This window comes from Oreochromis niloticus, linkage group LG5 (genome assembly GCF_001858045.2).
Source record: "Oreochromis niloticus isolate F11D_XX linkage group LG5, O_niloticus_UMD_NMBU, whole genome shotgun sequence".
Taxonomy (NCBI): Eukaryota; Metazoa; Chordata; class Actinopteri; order Cichliformes; family Cichlidae; genus Oreochromis; species Oreochromis niloticus.
Window position 1 is genome coordinate 4,360,301 of NC_031970.2, and position 17,303 is coordinate 4,377,603.

A 17,303-nucleotide genomic window follows, 5' to 3' on the forward strand; every position below is an offset into this window, starting at 1 on the left:
TACCGGGCATTTGCCCGGTATGCCGCTGGCGATTTTTTGTTTTTATGGGCCGATGGATTTTTTTTTTTTTTTTTTTTTTTTTTTTTAGGAAGGGTATATATAATGAAAGGTGCTGGATTGGCCAATTGGTCATGATCGACTTTGGGCTGGACCAATTACAGCCGAGGAGGCCGGATGCACCCTCCCCCTTGTTTAGCAATCTTATAGACGAACTAAAGAAAATGGAGAACAAAAGAAGGAAAGGTGTTTATGAAAATATCACTAAATCTGTCATTTATTAATTTTAATATTAATTAATGATCATGTCTCACCTGTAGTGTTCTTGGTCTTAATTTAAGGGTTCTACCATGTGTTGTAGATAGTTCAGGAGGTTAACTCGACCAAGCAGTCTTTCTGTTTCCACTATGTACTGTTTAAAATCCAGAATAGGGAGGATGGTGTAGGTTTAAGTTTATTAGATTGATACATATATACCAACAAGGCAGTGTACATCAAAGCAGCTGTTTTCATGCAAAGGCTTTATGGTTTTTCCTATAGCGATTGACAGATCACGTGACTTTCGCGCATTGCATGCCGGGAACTCGTGGCAAAACAATCCAAGTACCGCATCAAACGCAAGCATTTGCAGCACCGCGAAACGTTCATTCTCCAGTTCCAATACCTTCTTGGTTTTTCTTTGCCGCACAAAAAAGGAATGTACAAAACGAAGGAGAATAATGCCGGACCGTACAAAGACAGACTCCACGAAAAGGCAAAGAAAAGATACGAGGAAAAAGTCAAAGGAGTGAGAGGGTCAGACCCTTACGAGCACACAGAGTGGACAAAAGACGTTAGCGTGCTGCCCAACTTTCACCACGCTCATATTTATAATTATACGGTTCTTGGAGTGAGTGCATACACTCATGAAGTTTTTAGTAACTTCAGGTCACTGCAACAAGCCCAGGTACAGTTTACCGACGGATGGGTACAGGACCTTGAAATGCACCGTGTAGAACGAAAGACCATCGTACAAACAAAGGTAAGTTTACCAGTCTCACAAATCGTCGTCATAAATACACAATCGTTAACCGTTTATTAATAGGACCTTTGAGCTCAACAGTAATTAATTAGTAGTGGAAATAATTTCTGGTACGCATTACAGAAATGTAGCAGTGACAATAATATTGTATGTTGTAATCGCACTGGACAATTAGTGATACAAAACAACTGTTTTATCCTGTGAATAAAAGTAGATGTTTTTGTCAATGTACCATGGTAATAACAGAAGCGAAACGCAATATTGTGTCAGGACCAGTGTTGGTCAAGTTACTTGAAAAAAGTAATCAGTTACTAATTACTGATTACCTCCCCAAAAAAGTAATCCCGTTACTTTACTGATTACTTATTTTCGAAAGTAATTAATTACTTAGTTACTTAGTTACTTAGTTACTTTTTAAAAACACAATTTACAACCTGAATAGGTGATAAAGCGATAGATCTTTCAGCCCAATTCTACTTTTTCTGCATAATCCATCATACAAAATGTAATCAAATGGAAAAGTCTCTTTTTAAAACTTGTTTTATTAGTTTTAATCTTTTAACTTTATGCATCAAGCAAAAATTAAATTATATGCAACATTCTCTGACTGGAAGAAATTTGTTTAACATTTAAACCTATTTTCTGCACATTCCAGCACATAAAATAAAATAAAATATTTTTTTTGTGTTTACACTCACTCTTTCAAATAGATGCAAGTAAAACACAGCAGAAAATAAATAAAGTCAAAGACTAGTTGCTCTATTTTCACCTGTAAAGCAGGACTGGGGTAGGCGGAGGTGTGCCCTGGTGCAGGTGTGCCGCAGCGGTCAGTTTGTCTGTGAATTTCCCATTACAGTCGTAGCGCACTCGGTGCTTGCTTGGAAGTTTAGGGGTTTTTTTCGCTGTAAAAAGAAGTTTTCTTCCCACGCACAACGGACACTAATGTTTTTGTCACTTTTTATGGAATCAAACTCAAAGTAAGGTCAGTACTTCCACGCTTTAAACGCTGCATGCTACACTCTGTCCCGCACTCGATATATTATCCATTGTTGATCTGCAGACAGCTGTTGTCACGAACGTCGCACTCGCTTACGTCACTGTCATGAGACATTCTCGCAAAAAACTCAAGGTTTTAGTAACGCAGTAACGCAGCGTTCCTACGGGAAAGTAACGGTAATCTAATTACCGTTTTTGCAATGGTAATCCCTTACATTACTCGTTACTTGAAAAAAGTAATCGGATTACAGTAACGCGTTCTACTGCCCATCTCTGAGTCAGGACAATTCACTATTTATGCACAATAAATAAAGGAGCATAGCGACAATTTCTGTTCAGCGCCAGACTTGCTTGTAACCTATATCACCAATTATGTTAAGAAAAATGACGTATTAACTACTACAAAACACTGACCTTTGTGGGAATGCTTGGAGCAGACTAACATGTGAGCTGGAGTGTTCTGAGACGTTATATTTGGTATATCCAGACCATCTGTCGGCTCTTACTTCGGAAACATGGCTTAAAAAATTTCTCTTCCCGTAATCCGATAAAAAAACAAAACAATCTCTTTACCCGTCGGCTTCCCGTGGCTGTCATGCGACCGGCTATTGCAGTTAATAATACAACAGCTTCTTGCCATTTTGGGGGTTTCTTTTTATCACTGTGTAACTGAGTTCAATTGAAAGCCTGCGTGCGCTAGTACCTCTTGCCACAAGTTCCCAGAATCCTTTGCGGTTTTACCTGAATGACGTCACATTTTCTGGTGGGCCGGTCTCTAGTCAAAATGCCCGGGCCGATTTTTTGTCCCAGTCCAGCCCTTAGTGAGGGTGAATATCACTGATCTAAAGTCAAATTAGTAACTGACAAACCTGGTTATTAGTAAGTTTGTTATACTTCGATTCAGTCTGTTAATATTTAGATTTTGTACATCTTTTCTGTGTTTTTCTGTATTTCATGTTTTATGACGTTATTAATGGCAGATCAAATGTTAATGATGTTGAAAACACGTTCGCCTGAAAATGTTGACGTCGGGTTTGTTTCGTTTACCGTAATACTCAGTATACTCACATAACGCAACACAGAATACGGACAGCTGCGTTAAAAGATAAAGTGACGGGTACGGATGGTGCAGTCATCCACCCGCGAAACCATCAGCCCGAACAGCCTTAAGGCCCCACGCTGCTGCGTGTTCACAGACACTCCATTGTTCCATAACTGCGCGTGCACCTATGATCAGTAAATAAATAATAAATGAACGATTTTCTTACCGGATTGATCACCAAACGTCAGTCCGGACAAAGTCAGGAAGCAGGAGCTCATAAATAGAAGTGATAGAAACGCCATGTCTGCAGAAATCTTCCGAGGATGAAATACAGTATCTCTCGAAAATAACGGAACTCACAGCCACTCCTCTCAGCGCACTGACGCAGTTCTGAACACTTTCGGTTTGTGCGAAAGCAGCGGGTCATAACTGCACTTCCGGAGTAAACTGTCACAGCATCGGCGCATTTTAGCCTTAACTTGTAATAACAGTGACAGTTACACTGGCACATTAAAATGTCTAACTGCAGCAGAAATAAACAGGTTTTTAAAAAAATAAAATAAAAAAAAGGTTCGTTATCTTTATGAGCAGTTCCCAATTTCCCAAAATTGTTTGTGTGTGTGTGTGTGTGTGTCTGAGAGAGCGAGATCAAAAACTAAGGAAAATACAGATGATTCTGTGTTATTCACATTATGATGCAGCTTTGTTCGGCAGCTGCAGTCACAGCGAACACAGTGTGTGTCCGTTTGCGTCACTGAACAGAGATACTGGGTTTACTTTAAAACAGCGACTGTGTGTTTCAGACTGACAGCGTGACGTGATCTGCAGTAAACTTAAGGAGCGCTAAAAGTGATAAAGTTGAAATAAAAATGAGCAGTATGGCAGAAACGAGTCATGTTTTGGTTGCAGTGTATTTATTGCAAAACTGTTTCTGTAAAGATTCATAAATATCATTCACACAAACAAAAAGAAAGGCTTGATACAAACTCTACTTCCTCCCTCTCGGCTCCTGCTGAGATCACAATATCCTGTTTTTAACTATCGTCCTGTCCATGTTGACCCCACCGACTTCCTATTAATAACATTATTGCAGTTCTCTCATTCAGAATCATTAAAGAATTTTTACTGTCACTAATTTTATTACACCTGTTAATTCTAAATACTGCATTTTAAGAAAAATACCATCAGTGCTTTTGCAAATATTTCTGAACTCTTTACTTTATCAAAGTTAGAATTTTAAATGTAACATTGCAACACTTTAAAAACTCCGTTTGTATGACCGAAACAGAGTAGAGCTGAGACCTGATTTAACACAGAGCCTAACATAAAGTTTCTTCTTTCTCCCAAATGAGATCACAGGATGGCGAAGGTGTACTTTAAAATTTACTCTTGTGCTTTAATTGAAACAGCAAACTAACACAGTTCCGCATTAGCACTGCTTGCTATTTAGCCTCCTTTATTTATTGATATAATTCATTATTTATTTATTTTGTTTTGACACATTTGGTTCCTCAGAACCTGAAAATCCAGCGTCATAAAAGAAAAACGTTTTTCATCAAACATTTCTCAGCCGTCTGTGCTCATCAGTGCTTAAGATTTTTGATAAATCTTTTTATTCAAATACTCAAAAAAGTTTAAATATTTTATGTATCAAAATCAATTATTACAGTTTCCGAAGGTCAAAGAATAAAACACATGACATATACAATGGACAAAGTTTTATTTAAAAAAGCATATAAAAATGACTTTTATATGAATCAGATATTTGAAGTGTAACATACGAACAAAAACGTTTTTATGACATATTTTACACACTTTTACAGCAGGTGCACACACTTTTCCTAGAGCACCTGTACGCCACCGGAGACTGGCGGCTCTCGGTCGGAGGTGCAGGCTCGAGTTTGTCTGCAAAGCTGCTTCACATAAAAACCTTAAAACACTGTTAGAATTTTTCTAGTTGTTAATCTTTCTGCTGAGTGTCAATTTAGTTCAGTTAGTTTGTTACTCTGCTGTGTACAAACTACATGTGTGGCTATTAAGAGTTGTGTTGATTATGAGGATGATGCTACTTTATTGGTTGTTCTCTGGCGCCCTCTAGTGGGATTTACCGCACTGTGCTGCCTGGTGCAGGGTTGCTCTCCCTGAGTTCTCTTTTGTTGTTGTTGGTTCTTTAAAAGATTTGAACAGACCTCAGGTGTGTTTGCCTTTACCTGATACCTGTGCTGACTGCAAATGTCCTCGTGTTTTTCTTCTGTTTCGCTCCCTGACAGACAGTTTTAAACGTTAACAAACGAACGAAAAAGCATTTTCATGCACTTGTTTTTGTGAGTTTCTACATAGTTTTCACATGAATGGAAATTTGACAATTTCTAAAACTGTAAAAGTTATAAGTTATAAAACTGTATTTCTCAATAAGTAGTGAATATGTTGGGATTGTATTCTGTTGTATTTACCTGTGAAAATGTGGCCTCTATTAAAATCAGTTATTTGTTTTATGTAAAAGAAAACGCACATTTGTGTCACCTTTGCTCACATGTCCTGAACTAAACCGATCATACTGTCTGTGAAGTTGTTCTTTAATTGTATGCACAGGAGTGTGTAGTGTTGATCACACTGGGAGGTAGTGGTGAAGATGGTTAGAACATTATAGGAACAAACAAAATTGAACTTTATATTATTGTTTAATGATATAATGTGATATAGAAATAACATCGAAGGACGTAGCAGAGCTCCAGAACTCCAGTTGCTGAAAGCTAAAGGTCCCGTCCACTCATATTCACATGGCCCTCTGTGATCTAAGCATGCTGACAGTTTTTAATACAAGTGTGAAAATGTGTTCGATACGTAGTGTTCATGCGCCCATGTTATACAGGCTGCTTTTGTCCATGAAACCAACAACCAACTGGATCCTTTTAAAATAAATTTGAGGTGAAAATGACAATAAAGGAACACTTTACACAGCCCACCTTTAAAGAACAAGTTAAAATAGCAAATAGGAAATCACATACGTGTCTTGTTTTATATCATTGTTTAATCTCATGTGACCTGTTCAGGCACTAAAGGAGCAGGTTTTGTAAAATCCACAGTTACATATTACATTTTTCTGTTGATGTCCAGTAACACGCACTGTTATTTCACTATGTCAGAAGTCAGAGTGAATTAAAGGCGGTTACTCTGCAGCAGCTCGCTTCCATTAATAATTTGAGAGGAAGAGCATAGAAACATCACACGCTCACTCACGTGCACACACATGATTGACCGATGACACGGCCAATCTGTTGGCCCTTTAGCTCGGTCACAGACATTTATTTGACCCTTTAGTTCGGTCAGGTGGAGCAGCACCCCGGTGATCATGTGAACTAACTCTCCTGCAGAGAGCCATTAAGAGAGTGTGTTTATCACAGCAAAATGTGTGTGTGTGTCGTGGGAAAGGTCAAAGTCAGCAGTGGGTTGGGTGTCAGGGTTCACCACACAGCATCGCTTCTAATCTCAGAACCTGAAATCATTCCTGGTTCTTCCTGAACTCATGTGAGCAGCTCGCACACAGCTGCCCTGCTGCACCTTTGATTTCACTGCAGGGTGGAAAAAGGAAGAAAGTGGTACAGCCTGAGATCTGGTGTCTACTGAATCACATGAGGAGCTGTAGTTTAAAGACTCTGTATGGATAAAATAATGCTTTCAACAATGCTTACTATTTATTAAAACTACCAATGAGACAAAATGTCTTCTAGGAGTAAAATGCAAACTTGTGTTATTACATGTTTACATCACATAATTTCATTTCTGTGTGGACTCCACTGATCTGATGATTAAATGTCAGTGGCTGTTAAAGTTCAGGGTAAATAAAGCTGAGTGAAGTCAGTAAGTTCAAATATATGAGGAGTTTTTTTACATTTAGTTGTGGTGCTGACAGAGTCTGAGGTGGGCTGTGCGGTGCTAGATGCCAGGCTATATTTGTACATGGATTCAAATATTTAAACTAGCTGAGGTCTGATTTCTTGGACATTTCTGAAAAGTAAAATCAGACATTTTTCATTTCTGAATCACTGAAAAGCAGCTTTGTCTTTATGGTAACGCACAGCAAACAGATACGAAGACTGAACATGTTACAAGAGGTTTAAGGTGAAAATCTGAAGTGTATATGAATAGATTTACTGTAGATGCTTTATTTTAAAAGAGCTCTTATAAATATTAAACATCCACCGGTAATGAATAAAAGAAAGGAGCAACAAAACTGCTCATGTTAAAGGAAGAACAGTGGCTGGAGATGAAAGCACAACCAGAATTATTGTGCAATAAACTTGCAGTTTTGTTGCCTTTGACATGTTTGCTTCAAACACAGGAGCAGGTGTGACTTTGGTCGGCAACATAGCAATAATACTACTACTAATAATAATAATACTAATAATATTACTACTGCAACTACTACAACTAATAACAATAATAATAATAATAATAATAATGATAATAATAATAACAATAGAAGTAAGTGCATCAGCTATGAATCTGCTACCAATTTGTAGCTGAATGGGTCAAGTTGACAGTTAGATGTAGTCTGTTTGCACTGCTTTGCAGAAATCACAAATCTACATAGACATGAATTTAACATTAAATACACATTCACACATAAACTACTTACACTAGTCGAGTCAGAACCTCACAGATCTGAAACAGGAAATCAGAAATTCCTCCACATTTAGTGATGTCGTTTTTGCAGGATAAATTTGCTCGGCAACTTTATTCTTATAAAAAAATAAAACCATCAGATCTATTTCTGTATAACAACCAGTGGAGTCGAGGCCTGTTGCAAAGAAAGGCGTCGCAGACGAGCTGCACTCATCCACACAGACTCACTCAGACTGATTGCGTCATGTTGGCATCTGTTTGCATTTATTTTATTAGATGAGAATTATTTAAACCTTTGTGATTGTTTATAGACAGGTTGTTTTTTCATGTGAGCCAAAGGCAACGTATAAAAGGTGGATGTAGACTTCTGAAAAGTGATGCCAATGCAGATGCGCTGTAAACATGAATTCTCTAGCAGACCAGCAGGGGGCGACTCCTCTAGAAGTCTGACTGTATAGAAGTTGAGAAAATGACCCTGCTTGGACTGTGACCTCATTAAACAGTTTCCTGATGTTTACGGTCTCATTCTCAAGTTTGAGTTCTTATTAAAAACAACATGTTGTTCATTTTATAAATTATGGCCCCATCAGAGTGAAATACAGGACATGCTTCACTGTGGCTTAGCTAATTGGCCATATGAGCCTCGGTTTCTCCTTCAGCTCCACCCTTTGCTCGTTACATCTGGCTGCAGTGTCCAAAAAACCCCACAAAATCACAACCTTTTTGGAAGTGTCTAGACATAAACAAAAAATTAATAACGCAGTTAGCTTTGTTCATTATCTGTATGGAAATTCTCAGCAGAAAAGTATGAGAATCAAAATACTTTATTAATCCCTAAGGAAATTATGTTAGACACCACAACTTGAAACCAACGAATACTAATGTTGATCCATAAATGATGGTGTGTAAATTCCTTCTCTCACCCTAACCGATAGCCCCGCCCCTCCCTGAGCCTGGTTCTGCTGGAGGTTTCTTCCTGTTAAAAGGGAGTTTTTCCTTCCCACTGTTGCCAAAGTGCTTGCTCATAGGGGGTCATATGATTGTTGGGGTTTTCTCTGTATGTATTATTGTAGGGTCTACCTTACAGTATGAGGCGCCTTGAGGTGACTGTTGTTGTGATTCAGGCACGTGCAGAGGGGGGGCGGAAGGGGCTTGAGCACCCGCCCCTTTCCTGATGGGTGCCCAAAGTGCCCTTTTGTTGAGGCAATTTTTTTTTTAAATTTTTAATTATTTTTTTTTTAAATGTGTGTGTGCGTGTGGAGTCCTGTCTGTGCCCCTCAACAATAATATTTAACTATTAATCACATTTTTGCTAAATAAAAGGATCTGGCTTGCATCAGTCACATGATCACCATTAACCAATGATCGCCCTTGACGGCAGAACGCGCTGGTTACGAGCCGGGAACAGCTCACAAAGTGCATGCGCATTTTTTGCGGTCCGGAGCTGTAGGAGAAACACAAATGAACTCAGAGACACAGACTGATGCGACAAAACCAGTAAGTAGCTGTACAGCGCACACTGTAGTCTACAGCACACAGGAGTATTAGCTTATTACGTACACGTTGGTAAGCTGTCTTGTGGCAACTGACGAACTGAAACAAATGAGCGTGCTGTGTGTCTAACAGCGCGACAAACTTTACCTGTCCTTTTATTAACTACACAAGTAGTCCTGGTCATAGCTGCTGGCTCACTGGGTAGAGCTGTCATGGGTCTGTAGCTCTGTCACCGTTTTAGGGAACATATTTAGTTTTAAAGTAAGTTACAGGGCTTTTCCTGCCTTTCTGGAGGGCTTATATTTCACTAAAAACGATCTAATATGCATGTCCACATAATAATAGATTATTATAATTATAATATTTAAAAAAACACGCTGTATTTTAAAGAACATACATTAAGAAACAGATTATATTAGATTTATATTTTAAATAAGACAAAATGCTGATTTTACAGCAGCAAAATTATTGTATCTCTACAGTTTAAAAATGTAATAAGCTTTCTCCCTGCACAGAGTGGATAGTGAAACAAATGGAATCATCATAAATACATTATTATACATTTATTACTTTTTTTCCCTCATTGCTTTATTATTGTAGCTCTAGTAATAAATAATAAGGGAAGGATTCTGGATCAGCACCATGATGGAAAATGGTGCCCACAGTATATACAGTATTCTGAAGAAGGTCTAAAATGTCACTGTGTGTGCGTGCATGTGTGTGTTTTATGTATATGGATTTTTGAATTATTACTCATAATATAACATTGTCCAGACATGGCTGGTAAGGACATGAGGAGGAAACAGTAGGAGCTGTGTGAGGCTACTAAGGGCAGTGGATCCCTCAGCAGCTGGATTACAAAGAGCACAGGTAACATTAACACATGTACCAGTTGTTGGAGAGGTATTCCAGTATAAAAATAATAATAAGCACAACTGAAATGTTTTGCTTCTATAACATTTTTCTGTCATCATTTTATTATAGATTAAGTGTAAGAGTTGTTAAGTGTGGATAATTAAATAATAGTTTATTGCAATAGCAAGTTGTGCCTTGTTCTCAGATGGACAGCAAGTGGAGAGTGATAGATGAGATGAGGGGATGGAAGGAGGAAGAGAGGCAAAGAGTGATTCACAGGCAGAGCCTTGTTTATTTCTCAGTTTTTTGTTGCCTTATGGTTCCAAGCGCTGTCACCAATCTTTGCATTTTGTTATTATCTCATGACACTTGTTTAATCAGCTACCATCTCTCCTATGGACTTTTTACAGTCTACAGTCTCAGATCAACACAGCCCTGCCCTCCAGCACTATCAGCAGCAGGAACAGCAGCAACCCCTCAACAGCAACATTGTACCCATCAGGTAAAACATAGGCTACGTTTGCTTTGCCTCACAACAGTGATATAGTATGATGCGATCCCATATTAGATTCTTGATGAATGTGTGTTGTTGTTATTCAGCCTGGTTCAATGTGCCCCTTTTTAGCTTTGAGCACCCACCCCTATAAACGTCTCTGCACGTCCCTGTTGTGATTTGGCACTATATAAATAAAATTGAATGGAACTGAATTAAATAAGCAGCTGATTTCTTACAGTATATTATTATTTGTTATGTTGAGCACTTTTCTCTCTGCTGAAAATAATTGGATAAAATCAGACACTGCAGGTTAAAAACGTTCACAAAGCTGCAGCAGCATCAGCCTGACGTGGGGTCAAACAAGTTCACTTTAATTTCATTCACAAAATACAGCAACACCACACAGCACAATAAAAACAGCAGCAGTTTTGAATTTAAACGCAGTGAGAGAATCAACAGTCTCAGGTCGGCTGGCTCTGTAGTTACAGCCTGGTATGAGCTCGTACCCTCCACACAGGCGCCTCCTGGCAGCCCTTTCTCAGTCCGAGCCCTCTGCTGGCCTCTGTGCTCCTGCTTTGCTCTGCACCGCCTACTCCTCAACTCCTCTCCAGTCCAACACCCGTCAGCCTCCTGTGCTGCTCCTTATCTTATCACCAGTGAAGTTCCTTCAGTCCTTCATGTCTTTTGATTTGATCCATATGTATGCATGCAATAACAAGGTGAACTAAAGGTGAGTAAAATGTTCTGGAGAGAAGCAGGAAAACACAATATTCACACAGTAGTGACTAGGGTTGCCAACCGTCCCTTAAAAAACGGAATCGTCCCGTATTTAGAAACAAAAGTACACGTCCCGTATTGAGCTGATAAGGGACGCACTTTGTCCCGTAATACAGTGAGAATCAAAACTAGTCTATAAATGTTAATGGAATTAACGCTTTGTTTGAAAACATAATTCCCAGCCCCTCTCCTGCTTTGTGACCAATGAGCTGACAGCACACTTATGACAATTCGAGTTTGACAGTTCAGATTACCGCTTATCTCATTGGTCGAGGAAAGGTCGCTTACGGAGAAAATACCGGAAGAAAAAAGATGACCACAACAAGAAGCATGGCCAACAGGGAAACAAACGCCGACACTGCGGTGCAAGTCTCGGACGACAGTACACCTTATGCTGGGCAGACACTGTGCGATTTTTGGCCCATTTTGAGCCGATTTTTCAGTCGTGCGACCGTTTTGTTGATCGGCCCGAGTTTGGCCTTCATCGTGCGTCGTTCATCGTGTAGTATACATGGGGTAACGAGAAGCGATTAACACCTCACGACCAGCTCCCGATCATCAATCGCTTGGTCGGGAGGATTTTAAACCTGTTTGAAATCCTCCCGACCGTCGTGAGGGTGTCACCGCAGCCGCTCACACTGCGCACCCGCAAACACATAAATGTCGGTGAAAAAGACGGAGTAGCACAGCAGTGCAGCGTGTGATCTGGACACAAGCGATGGAGGCACTTGTAGAACTTTGGAAAGCTCATCTGAGTCTTTTCGATGTGGCATCACAAAATTATCACGACCACAACAACCGTGAAAATAGTTGGATCTACACCACTGCTCAATCACAGCTGCCTGATCAATGTTTTTCATTAGCAATTTAGCAAAGTTGGTGGTGGTGGTGTGCGTGTCTATGTGAGTGAAAGACAGAGAGGGAGAGCGAGCGACAGACTTTCTGTTATAACCTTCATTTTTATGGACGCACAGTGTGAGCACTCAGGCCGCATCAGAGCATCGGGCCGTATAGTGTGAGACCCTGCATCGTGACCTAATCGTGCAGTTTGAGCTGAAGCTGAATAACACGACTGGAAAAATCGCACAGTGTATGCCCAGCTTAAAGCTATTGTTACAAGAATGTGTTTCGTTCTATTGTTTTCTATTAATTTATATAATTTTAAGTTAAGCAGGACAGAGTTCTTTTAAAGAAAGATTTACTTATATTCTCAAAAGTTAAGCATGACAGGCTTCTGTTTAAGAAAGAGACCTGTTTTATTGTGTTAATGTTGTCATTTTGAGCTAAAAATAAATGGCTAAATGATCATTTGTTTCCCATATGGTCATATCACAAAGAATATGCATCTACTTAAATCAAATTCAAGTCAAATGGTTAAAAAAATAATTTCACACACAAAAAAAAGAGCTACAAAATTCACCACACTGGGAAGGGTGAAGACAACTGGGTTGCCCGGCCTTGGCCACGAGGTGTCCCTTATTTATTTTTCAGGGAGTTGGCAACCCTAGTAGTGACTGCTGTCAGTGTCAGTGATGGTCTGTCAGAGCTGAGGAGGAGAGTAAAGGAGACACAGCAACTATGAATATCTCTGTCAAGATAAAAACCAAGAAGCACATTGAATGGAAAAAACAAACTGTTAGTTTGTTTAGGCTGAGACCACAGTTTGTGTTAAAACAGATTATTTAATAAGGTTAAAGGACCTTAGTCATTAGAATTACAATAAAAAGCAAATAGTGAATATGAAAATATGGTAATACTTTAAAGAAATGACTTTGACACTGATTTAAAAAAGGAAACAAAGAAAGTTTAAGTTTCTTCCTCTCTCTGATTTTTGTAGCTAACAAAGGCGCCATCACTAAGACTCAAATATATCTTTAAATGACAGATTCAATTTCCTTTGACCACCAGAGGTCACCTGACAGTATCAATACATCAATGTGCTGTAACACGCTGCTACATAAATATTTAGTTTAATGAGACGACAGTTTCTTTTAGCCCTTCTCAGGCTGCAGATCACAGCAGCGAGGTGTTTTTCAGCTAAAATCAAAAAATACTCTGTTAGCGTGAGACACTGATGGCTGTGTGATCGTGTGAGCTGATGTGCTTTTTGTCTCAATCACATAAAGTTAACACAGTCTGAACAAAAGAGTTTAAGACACACGAACAGCAGCAGCATGTGTGAAATGACTTTGGCCCTGTGTGTGTCTGTGTGTGTGTGTGTGTGTGTGTGTGTGTGTGTGTGTGTGTGTGACTAACCTTCCTGGGCAGTATCCCTGTGGGTCGATGCTTCCTGACAGGAAACGGGTTCACTTTCAGGATCAACAGTCCTGCTTGAACACATCTATACCTCCACACTGCTGACCTGAAGCCCTGACATACATCCCAGTGTTGACCGCACCCTCATTATAAAAGCAGACCCTCACCAAGCCAGAGCTGTTGTGCTTTTATTAATTACACAGTGTTAATTAGTGAAAGGTTTTGCTGTGAAAATGTTTTGTTTTGTAATATTTACATTTAAATTGTGTATGTGATCCTTTATGATCAGTAATAATATTTTCTTACTGATCATTACACGTGTACAAAGCAATGAAATGCTTTTGGTGTTATTCCACAGGTCAGGCTGTTTTTTTCTGCTGAGAAACTTTTTATTTGCTGGCAAAGCTCAGAATAAACACAAAAATCATCAGCTAATGGAAGTCAGGGCACGATTTGCTGGGTAGGGGGTGGGGAGGTGTCTACATGTCCCTCCTTCTGCTTAATCCTATTCCCAATGGGCATAACATTTATTCTCTTAAAAGACACTGATGGTGGGGGGATGATCATGATCACTTTCCAATTTATCTTTTCATTAAGTCACTAAACACTGCTGTAAAAATATCACTAAATAAAAATGAAATTAAACGTATTCAGAGCATCAGGAGCCCGTGTGTGTGTGTGTGTGTGTGTGTGTGTGTGTGTACGGGTTCTTACTATACTGGTGAGTAAAGTAAGTAAGTAAAATTTTATTTATATAGCACCTTTCAAGATAAAAATCACAAAGTGCTTTACAGAGGCAGAAAACAGACATTAAAATCCAAAACAAAACAAAATTAACCAAAAGCGAGTTTAAACAGATGGGTTTTTAACTGCTTTTTAAAAGACATGACTGAGTCCACAGGTCTCAAACTCAAAGGGAGCAAGTTCCAGAGTCTGGGAGCCACTGATACAAACGCTCTGTCACCTTTTGTTTTTAACCTTGTATGCGGGACAACCAGCAACCCCTGGTCACAAGACCTCAGGGACCTGCTGGGGTGATAAGAAAGAAGAAGATCACTTAAGTAAGTTGGAGCTACACCGTGCAGGGCCCTATAAGTCATGATTATGATCTTAAATTGGACCCTGAACTTGACAGGGAGCCAATGCAGCTGAATCAGCAGGGGAGTGGCATGGGAGTGTTTGTGATGCTTTGTCAGAAGCCTAGCAGCAGCATTCTGAACGCCCTGCAGTCGTTCAAGGGAGGCATCACTTAAGCAAGTAAACAAGGAATTACAATAGTCTAAGCGGGATGAAACAAAAGCATGAATAATCATTTCCAATTCGGAACGTGACACAATGGGACTCAGCTTAGCGATATTTCTTAAATGGTAAAAACTGGTGGGGACCAACAGCCCTCATTTAGGGTAAGGATTATGTCAATAGGATGTACCCACAAGTAGTGCTGGGCGATATGACGATATATATCGTGTGGACGATAGAAAAGTTTCTATCGTGCCATTTGTCTTCTATCGTTTCTAACCCGAATTTTACAAATTATTACATAAAATATATCATTAACCCTTTAAAACCGGTCGGAGCAGGCAAACTCCGTTTTCCCTAACTATTTTTAAATCCCTGTAGAACTGTAACCAGGTAAGGTAGCGCAATAATGTTTTTTTTGCATATGAAACCGTAGGAGTTGTACTTACATCTTATTCCATTAGCTTGCCCTAGGTCACGGTTTCCTTCCACACATAGCTTTGCAAAAATTGCATAAAAAGCACTTCCAGCAACAAAAACATAATATTCCAGAAACAGGTTTTGCCGATCCGATCAGCTGTTCATAACACTTCCTACGCTGGAATATAACTCAGCGCGAACTATCGCATGTCCGCCATTACATGTCCGAAACCGGAAGTGATGTCATTTTCGCAGAAAATGTAGTTTTTTAAGCTTCAAAGCCTATGTTGGTGTTTTTAAAAGTCATGTTTGACTTTATGCTCTTCTGTATCGTTTCTGGGATGCTTAGAAGTCAAATTACACTGCTGTAAATCGTTTATTTTGATGCACATGCTGTGTTTTTGCAAATTTGCATTTATTTATTTTCATTTTTCCTGTAGTATATAAAAATTTGTGTATCTCAAAAATAAAACTATGAAGACACTCAAAATAAATCAATTTTAAGATAAGCTCTGGTGGACTTGGTTCTATGGTAGGTCTTAAAGGGTTAAATAGCCTGTGCAAATATATTAATGTTGTCTTCTCACTTTACATACTCTTAACTTTATGCAAGAGAAAATAAAGTATAAAAAAATGACATTTTTCACAAAGAAACTCTGTCTTGTTGTTTTGCAACATGGTGCTGCTTTACGTGCACCCGGATTTGCGACATGCTTTACAGTAACTCAAAACAAAGACTGCACCCTCTCCACTCGCTGTTTAAAGACTGCATACTTTCCAGATGACCACAGGTCAGGTGGTATATCGTGATATATATCGTTATCGTGATATAAAATAATTCATATCGTGATAAATATTTTTTCCATATCGCCCAGCACTACCCACAAGGATAGTAAACCAGACGTGTGTGTGTGTTTGTGTGTGTGTGTGTGTGTGTGTTTGTGTGTGTGTGTGTGTGCGTGTGTGTATTTGTTCGTGTGTGTGTGTGTGTGTGTGTGTGTGTGTGTTCTCTGAGGGGTTTCTGTGCCATTCATTTCAGAAGTCTGCGGGAGGATGTGAAGGTCAAAGGTCATCACAACACACACACACATATTGTCTGGCACGACAATATGTCGTGCCAGTATTTGCTAGTATTTCACAGAAGGGCTGATGTTGAGTTTTGTGCTTCCTGAGTTTAAATCGAAGGTTTTTCTGATTACACAGAGGAGAAAATGAAAAAAGAGAGAAATGTCGTGATCATTCTTCCCCCAGGAGCAGAGCCTTTATCCTACTCTGTGTGTGTGTGTGTGTGTGTGTGTGTGTGTGTGTGTGTGTGTGTGTGTGTGTGTGTCTAGGATTTACTCTGCTTTACAGTACCTGTACCTAGGAGGGGGCGTGCCCACCTGTTCCTCGTTACCTGCACTTTGTGTCCCCGGCTCTGCTCGTCGCTCGTCGGTGCAGTCGAACAGTTCAGGCCAAAGCTTCTAAAAACTCGCTGTAATATCAGAACCTGCTGAACGTGTCCAGCTCCGTCCTCCAGTGAGTCTTTTCTATGTTAGTTGTTAGTTTTGTTGTTTTGTTTTGTTTTTGCATCCTGTTGTTGTTTTCAGATTTGACTGATGACGTCTTCATGCAGTTTTAACCAGGCTACAAAATAACTCTGCATATAGGTGGAGATGGCTGAGTGGAAAGACTGACTTCATTTCACTTTGAGTTTGCTCTGTGAGTTTTTCCCCCAGTTATTATTTTTATTCTTTCAGCTTTTTGTTTGTTTGTGTTTTTGCTTCTTTTCCAGTATTATTTAGATTTTGTCTGTTTTGATTTTGGTTGACCTCAGTAAAATTTGGGGTCATTAAGCAAAACAAGACAAAGAAAATATGATGAAAATGTTCTTCCTTACACAGTACTGCTGAGCTTTGTCTTGATCATTCTGTTTATTCATCCAAACTTCTCAGTTTGCCAACTTAGATATAAATGTTCCCGTGACATCTGTTTGCCAGATGACATTTTGCACCTTCTGTACCCGAGAGGAAAACTGATCTGGCACTGACAGGAGTCTCCTCTTGTTAGATGTTCATTTCTTAAAATCTTTCAGTCCTGTTGGC

At 39.4% G+C, this 17,303-nt stretch overlaps 1 long non-coding RNA gene across 3 annotated transcripts in view; it reads right to left on the reverse strand.

Annotated features, from left to right (window-relative positions):
• LOC106097578 (selection and upkeep of intraepithelial T-cells protein 1) overlaps nt 1-3,484 on the reverse strand; it is a 47,015-nt gene extending 43,531 nt beyond the window's left edge. For all 3 annotated transcript variants that reach the window (XR_002062256.2, XR_002062255.2, XR_002062254.2), the window contains exon 1: nt 3,283-3,484. This is a non-coding gene — a long non-coding RNA (selection and upkeep of intraepithelial T-cells protein 1). The remainder of the gene's footprint in view (nt 1-3,282) is intronic.
• Between the last annotated feature and the right edge of the window lie 13,819 nt (nt 3,485-17,303).